This window comes from Gadus chalcogrammus, chromosome 18 (genome assembly GCF_026213295.1).
Source record: "Gadus chalcogrammus isolate NIFS_2021 chromosome 18, NIFS_Gcha_1.0, whole genome shotgun sequence".
NCBI classification, from domain to species: domain Eukaryota; kingdom Metazoa; phylum Chordata; class Actinopteri; order Gadiformes; family Gadidae; genus Gadus; species Gadus chalcogrammus.
Window position 1 is genome coordinate 13,209,821 of NC_079429.1, and position 8,768 is coordinate 13,218,588.

The window sequence follows — 8,768 nt, forward strand, 5'->3', positions numbered from 1 at the left end:
TTTGAGATCAGAGATCAACTTAAAGCATAGAGATCATTAACACTGACCACACACACGCTCACGCACACACACACACACACACACACACACACACATGAAAAGATAGACCCGAGCACACACACATGCATAAGCACACGCAGGCAGACAAATATTCACCCACACACATTTGCTAAGCAAACACACACACACACACACACACACACACACACACACACACACACACACACACACACACACACACACACACACACACACACACACACACACACACACACACACACACACACACACGTATGCATTCACGCAGCCATGAACACACACCCCTTTCAATACTAAGGTATTAATCACTTCTAGACATGTTGTTAACTTGGACATGAATTTCACTACAGTCGATGACACAGTAACGGTCAGTGGACAATAACCCTCATAATAACCTTAACCCTTTGCAGTCTCCATGCTTGCAATATTAGTTGTTTTTAACATTCTTCCTAGGGAAGGGATGCCCTTAAGGGACTTTTCCAGGTCAATTTGTCATCTCTGCTGACCGTGAGAGAATGTGCAAAAGAGAATCTCCTTGGTCAAAGCAAGACCAAGTCTCTCTCTCTCTCTCTCTCGTCAAAGTCTCTCTCTCTCTCCCTTTATCTTTCGCTCAAATCAAAGTCTCTCTCTCTCTCTCTCTCTCTCTCTCTCTCTCTCTCTCTCTCTCTCTCTCTCTCTCGCTCTCTCTCTCTCTCTCTCTCTCGCTCGCTCTCCTTCTCCCTTGCTTGGACACAGTTTTTTTATTTTTAAGGTTATGTTTTGCTCCGAGGGCTGCAGGTATTTGGCTGCCTGTGGTCCTTCCAATTCTTTGGAATACAGTACAATTCTTGTATGTGTATAATACAATGCCCGCATGCGTCTACTCTATACACAGATAGATTTACTTTGATAGTGGCCACATGGATAGCATAGCAAGGAAAAATATGTATTCTCAGGTCTTAGGCTAATCAATTCTGACCCCGACCCTATCCAAGGAACTCTGGGTGGATCCTCCCGCCCCAATTAAGTAATCATTCCATTGTATGAGGTGAGATAAAGTATAGTCTGGGGATACGGGGGATCTCAAAACATGTCAGTGGACACAGAGGGGGTTCGGAGGAATGGAGCACTCTAACGTTCTCCCATTTCATCTCTCCCTTACAGACTACCACCACCTCAACCTCCTGCATGCCGACGCAGAGTTATATACGGTGAGGTGAGGTCTATCTTCCGCTGGCACTGACACCAACCATTTGCATCGCTGTCTGCGTTCACCAGCAGGGAGCCCTGTCATGTTCAGGGGAAAAATAAAACAAGAAAAGTGAGGGAGATATTGGTCCAAAGAGGCTAAGATGAGGTAAGAAGGTTAGAATACCTGAATTATCTTCTGTGATATCACACAGTGCTGATCACCATCGCTGGATCCCAGTGGTCACAGCTATCCTCCCATTAAAATCCATCCCTCTCTTTTGGGAGAGAACTTATCCACACGTTGAGAGGTAATTATACGCCATTCAGCTCCCGCAGATCATCTAACCACAATCTCCTCTCGGTCCCCCGCACCAGGCTTTCTGACCAGGGTGGCAGGTCCTCAATCCCTCCGTGACTGGCCCGCCTTCCCTTTCTTTAAAACTCATCACAAGACCTTTATGCTTCAAGAAGTCTTCTCCTCTTCCACCACTGCAGAGACCCTCTGTATAGATTATTTATTTTTATTTTTATTTGAGTTGTTGAACTTCTTGTTGTGCTGTCTTGCTCCGTGCGTGTTCATGGATCTGCAAAGCGACCTTGAGTGTGAGAAAGGCGCTAAATAAAATAAAATATTATTATCATATTAGTATTAATTATACAAAGGACCCAGAGAGTCAGGTGTTATGGGGCCTGTCCGCTGTCTACCTGTGAGGCATCCCTGTGCAAGATGCCCTCACAACCCCTACATGCTCCTGCATGAATTGTCTCTAAACTTCAGTCTTAAGTCGCTGTAGATACAAGAGTTTGCTAAACGACTGAACAGAAAGGACTACTTAATTAAAAAAGGAAAACGCGATTTCTCTTGTCACAGTTCACCAGAGCAGGCGGTTAGGGAGGGAGGGCTGATTAGTGAAAACCGGACCGATACATCCCCTTTCTAAAACAACCTGTTTGCTCTTGATAGAGGCAAACTTCCATGAGGGGAGGACGTGTTGGGAAAGAGTAATTAGGGCTTGGAGGGACTGACGACTGAGGCCGGCCTGTAGCACTGGTCAGTCTAGAGGTTACAACACGTCCAGAAGGCATTATACGCTACCTCCAGGGGCATCCATGGATTATCCCGGCTCACCTCCTGAGCCCTCTACAATTCATTCTCAGTGTTGGGGGTTTGGGGGGGAGTGCACTGGGTCTGCCTAAGGCTAGCGAGGGAGAGGACAAGGACTTTTATTTTATTTATTCCATGACAAGTGCTTTGAGAGATGGGCTTTATTAAGAAGAAGGTGAGTGTGTGTGTGTGTCGTGTCCCTAGACTGTCCTTCAAGGGCCAGGGAGTGAGTTAATTCTTTTTTAGGGTCTTAGCCTTGCTGAGTGTGTGTATCCTAGGAGTGCTGGGACTAACAGCGAATTAAGATACATTAAAGAGTTTGTCGGAGGTAAGTGGCATCAAGGATAGGGTTAGGGTTAGCCATACACACCCACCCTAACAACTACAACACCCATCTCTTTATTCCGTGCATTTAAAGTATCTGTTGGTGTTTTCTATACAACATTGCACACATATCGTCATAATGGGATTCCTAATGATACCCTGACGGCTCATGCAGGCAACGTGAATCAGTCTTACCAGAACATCTTGTCGATGATGGCTTCCAAACATACACATGTTGTGCTAAACACAGGGTTTAGACGCTAGGTCGTTATATTCCATCCCGTATTATCCCCCACCAGCATATTTTCCAATCCCTTCTGTAGACATGTATGATTCTTTCCCCCCGGTTAGTCGGCAGTGTCGTTATTCTCAGTAGCACCAACTAAATCTTTGCCGTGCTTCTTGTCGTCAGCCCTTTGGGTGTGTGGATCAACACAGTCCTTATCTGTATAGCATACCAAATGTCATTTTTTTTGGGATAAAAATAAATTCATATATGTAGCACATTTTGGGTCCTGATTATTTATCATGTTAGAAAAATAACTGAGCGTGACGGTTCCCCCTTTATAAATGTACCATGTGCAACTACTATTCAGATTGAGCACATTGTCCACTCACATGAAATTTTTTTTAGGTATTTAATCCAACCGACGGATCAGCCATCAATTGAACAAAATGCAACGTAGTACTCCTACTTTTCTGTAAATTTAGAAAAATATATGGCAAAACTTACTCAACAAAGAGGAGATGAAAGAATATCAAGAGATGGCAAACATATCTGATTAAAAGTTCACACCAGGCATTTTTGAACTAAATCATAAGGTTCACAGGTTGAGATGCTCTGTTGTTAAGCAGTTTTTCGCAACACATTTCACACGTCAATATCAGAGCTCAGCCATGGTTATTGATTGGCTGGACCCTGCCGCAGTGCATTGTGATGGATCAGAGGGAGGAGGAGGAGGAGTATTTCAAAGGTATCCCTCCTGCTGTTCAGTGAGTCTTGGGGCAATCTGTCCCTCTGTCATACCCATATGTTACAGCATACATGCATACTTTATAGCTTCACCTTTTTACAACCATGTAACCTCATGTAATAGAGTAGAGTTCTAGCAGTAGAAAAGATTAGAATAAAGTAGAATAAAGCAAAATAATAAAGTAGTAGAATATAACAGAGAAGAGAATAATATTATAGAATTAGTCTAATATAGAGTCGATTATAATAGTGTGGAGTAAAGTAGAACAGTAGAGTAAAATAAAGTAAAGTAGACCTTTATGATACCAAATAAGGGGAAGATGTCATACGAATAGGTGTTTTTGATTTGTTTGGTACGCCAGTACTAAACCGATGCTTATGAATGCTTTATAGCACAGCTTATTTTAGGATTGCACTTTAAAACTCAATCTAATAGAAAGGCTGTTGCATGCGACCCCTGAGTGTACGGCTACTCATATACTGGGGGTCTATATTATAGGGTGTAATGGTCATCTGATGATGCCGTGGAACATGTCACTTTTGTTCATGTGCTTACTGTTGTATGTTATAAACGTACTGATAGATTATTCTATATATAAAATCCTTACGGGATCTAAAAGGGCTTGTATATAACTTCCCATCTATGACCTCATCTAATATGCCAGGACCTATGAATATGCTCATATGGCATGCACTTAGTAGTTGCTAAATCATTACACAAAGCCCATGGACTTCTGCATCAATTCTAAAACAGCGTTCTTTGTTCACTACGCACACACCATCAGTGACATGAGCAGAGACATCGTTTTGATCTATGAAAAACGAATGCAGATATTTTGTGTATTCATAAGTGTATTTCTCCTCGAATAAACAAGTGACCCGCCGCCAGAAATAAGGACACCCATCTGAAACATCAGCATATCTTACAAAGCACCTTGTGACCCGAGGAGTGGAGGGGAATTTGCATGTATCCGTGTTGCAGTAAAGTTGTGGTACTGTGAAGGAGCATATTTGCTAAATAGTTAAAGTTATAGTTTCTAGAATGCTAATTATGTTGTCACGTCATGGGCAAACTCCCAAAAAGACATCACATGAAAAACACGATTTTAGGCTGCTTTTATTTTATCTTTTTTTTGTGCTTGCCTTTGGCAGCATTTCATCACTCGGACCCCATAATTTTGCTGGCTAACTTTCCAAGTAAACAAACATGAAGCCAATCATTTGTATTGTTTGATGCAAATGGTGCTTCCTTATTAAAATGGAACGTGTGTGTGCATGAGTGCGTTCATTTGTAGCATTTCAACATCATTTAAAAAAGTGATCTGACTGAACATTCTTGATGTTTTATTTATATCGACGTCCCTTTTCAAACATTGTGCTTGATTTATTTTTCAGGGAGCCAGAGAGACATCTTTCTAGTGCTCACTCATAACAGCTCTCCTATATAAAGCTACTGATAATAGACTATTGTGCTGAAAAAATACTCATAAGTACAGAGTATAAATGCTGGCCTGATCAGTGCATCTGGAAGTCAATGGAAATTCGATCAACAACCTTACAACCAAAGAAACGTAGCAGTTCCACTAAATATGGTCACCTAAATATAAACAGGGCGATGTGTTTTCTGAATGTGATTTCTGAATGTGATTTCTGAATGGTCTGAACAAACAGAAAGGATTACATATGGCATCATAAGGTCAACTGTGTCACAGGTGTCTCATTGCACCAATTTCTGGTCTGCTCCTTGTATGCACCTGGGCAAGGGTGGTCTTTCTTTATTAGTTTAGTTCCGCCCCTCGCCCTGGTCCATCCAACACAGCAGGCCAATAATTAGTGTTATGAGACACACCTGTGTTTATCGCACAGCAATGCCTCTCTTAAAAGCCAGCCGTTTCATTTTAGGTATGTTATAATGGTATAGCAGTGTTGGGGCATGACAAATAGGCTAATGTTTGTGATTGGCAAGGCTTATTATTTTAGCCCTATTTGTTAATCAGCTGTGAGGTCACTCCTAATTATAGATATCCTGCATTAATTACACCCAGTTACGGATAGAGGCATTGTTTTAATATGCGAGTATCTGCAGATTGACTTTTGTCTTCAGTTTGACTATGCGCACTTAATGCTAAAAAACACTTCAACAAATACATTTAATCCAATTACGGAATTTGATAACCAGGGTCTATAAAGACATGAGGGCAAACCCAACGTGAGATGAGTTTAGGACACTGGTGGTGATTCACTACCAGTAGGCTTGCCATAATGATAATGTGCATTGAATGTTTGTGAATATTTGTGTATCGTTGCAAAGCACTTGCTCGAATTTCCTTCATTAAAGGCCCATTCTTCCAAGCTAAATGCAATTTCACATTGAACGCGATTGTTTGTTGCATTTTTTCCCAAGCCAATAAAATAATTACAAATCATACTCATACGATGGATTTATGACTTTGCAGCACATTTTCTAAATGTGATGTCAAACCGATGAAGATGTTTCCTTCATTTGCGTGGGTTTGGTCTATTTACATGTGCTTTCTGAAGGTGCAATGCGTCGTGTTGAAATTGATGAAGATGTTTTTCGCATTTGCATGTCCTTTTTTTATGATGCGGTGCAACTAAAGGTACTCAGGGCCGACGTATCGCCTGATGTTTCATGTTATTATGGCTGGGGGGGTTGGGGGGCCCGTCACTTCACAGGTAAGCACAAAGAAGAACAAAGACATCGGCTTTGATCAAAGCAGTTTCTTTTTTGTATTGTTTTTTACCCTTTCTTTTAGGTTTCCCATTATCTTTGGTCTTTCATCCAATATGCCCAATTATAAACCAATTATTAAAAATAATACCTGTTTCGGCTACTTGCTACTCGTTACAGAGTGTAAACACAAAAACATTTAATACACCATTATCTTGAACTACGATTGGCCATTTGCCCAGTCTAACTAACCTAACAACCTGGGAGCCCAGGACTTAGTGTTAACTGTTATTATAAACCGAACGCTAAAGCCAAAAGAAGGGAAGTTGTGTCAGTACACCACGTCAGGACATTGACGGGGATTAGGGGCTGAGACGCTGGTCTGGTCCATCAGCGTCTTGGATTGTCTTTAATCCAGCCCTGATTCGATCCGCCCAACCAAAAAGTTAATTACACAGCGCAACGCTCAGCAGTAGGAACTCTGTAGAAGTCAGTAGCGTTCCGGGTTCAACCATTGCTCTCTTCCCCAGACCAGCTGAAACGGGTTGCAGTCATATCGCAACCGTCCTTTACTGTCGATTATTGCACGTTAGTTAGGCTATTAGGAAGCCTATATCTCTCCTAGAGGAGGTTAGTATGGCTAGTACAGAGACAGAACAATTACAGTTTTTCTCGATTGTATACACACGAAAAATGGAACTATGCACACAATTCTGAAAACTTGAAGCTGATGTATCACCTACAAGACTGCAGACTGCTAAACTAGAGAGAGATATTCATTTGATAGCTGTGTTTACTGTTTGGTGGAAAAAAACTGTTATGAGAAGAATTTGTGTAGTTTTGACAAAATTATTAATTCTTCTCAGGTTTGTGTTTAGAGTTTTGAGAAATTGATCTATCGTTTTAGAAAACGTGCTTAAACGATTGAGAAAAACTGTAATTAATTTGCCTTTATCTCTTTGCTTCAAAATATTCGTCTGAACACACACACACACACACACACACACACACACACACACACACACACACACACACACACACACACACACACACACACACACACACACACACACACAGTATTCTGTCTCTCTTCTCTCTGGGGGACATTCATGTGCTCCTGTGTGTGTGTGGGGGGGGGGGGGGGGGGCGGGGGGCTATGCAGGAGTTTGCAGCTAGTCTTCATCACTCTTTCAGGACGACTAGCTGGTCTTCATCACTCTTCAAGGACCACTACCATGAAATAACACTGGCTTATTTAGAGCCTTTTCACACACACACACACACACACACACACACACACACACACACACACACACACACACACACACACGTTTACCCTACCAACACACACACACACACACACACACACACACACACACACACACACACACACACACACACACACACACACACACACACACACACACACACGTTTACCCTACCAACAGGGGACTATCGGTTTTCATCGACCAAGTGTGGACCTCTATTTCTGGTCATTTAAAAAATACAAAAACATAATACAGAGTTTAGTTTTAAGTTATTTTGTCATAATATAACTTCAAATGTGTTTTTTTGATTTCTTTTAAAGAAGTTGCCAAGAGGGGACTTGAATACTTAAGCGATATTTCAACCCGGTCTCACGAAAATACGTGACACTGTCACGTTATTTAATCTATTGAAACGTGATCAGGGACACGTATTTTCAAAATGTTCATGTCAAAAAGCACAAATTTCAAACCCATGTATTTCAATTGGGAGTATTTGTCGTGTCACTAAGCACGACTTCCAAACTAAGGTTCTGTCCGGGGAGCGTTCTCCCTAATGTCCCTTAAGGAGCTCCGTACAGAACATTAGGATTACGAGCGTCTCATGACGTCAGAGCCCATGCGGGATTTGTTTACCTTCAGCACATTTTGATTTCCTGTTTCTCTCTTACTAAATAAACAAGTCACACAACTGTGTGCTCAACGTGCGAAATTGTGTCTCTCACTTATGGCAATTTCCACAGGGTTATCATTAATATTGATGTGTAGGGGTTGTTTATAACTCGTGAATAATATTGTTTAGAGTAGACCACGGTCTGGGGGAATACTCTGATTCTGATTGGCTGCAGTGCGTGCATTAACTCCTGATATAGCCCTACAGACACCTGCTAAGTAGTTCCAGTCAGTGTTTAGATTCTCTGCCCGAGCCCGAGCCCGACGCGGCCCAGGTCGGGCCGATATTTCCCACCACTATACTCGGGCCGGGCCTTTGATCGAGCGTTTTTATTTTTATTTTACCATTGATTTATTGGCCTAATCTGAGGAGAAATCTATGCCATAAACAGAAATATTATAGGCCTTTATTACACGGGTCTTCTCAATGCCGTGGAACGCTCCGTTCACTTGCATGGGTAGTAGTCCGGTGACTTGTCTACCCCAGCGTCTTCCGTTGCTAAGCGACGTCACCGTCTTTGCGGACAA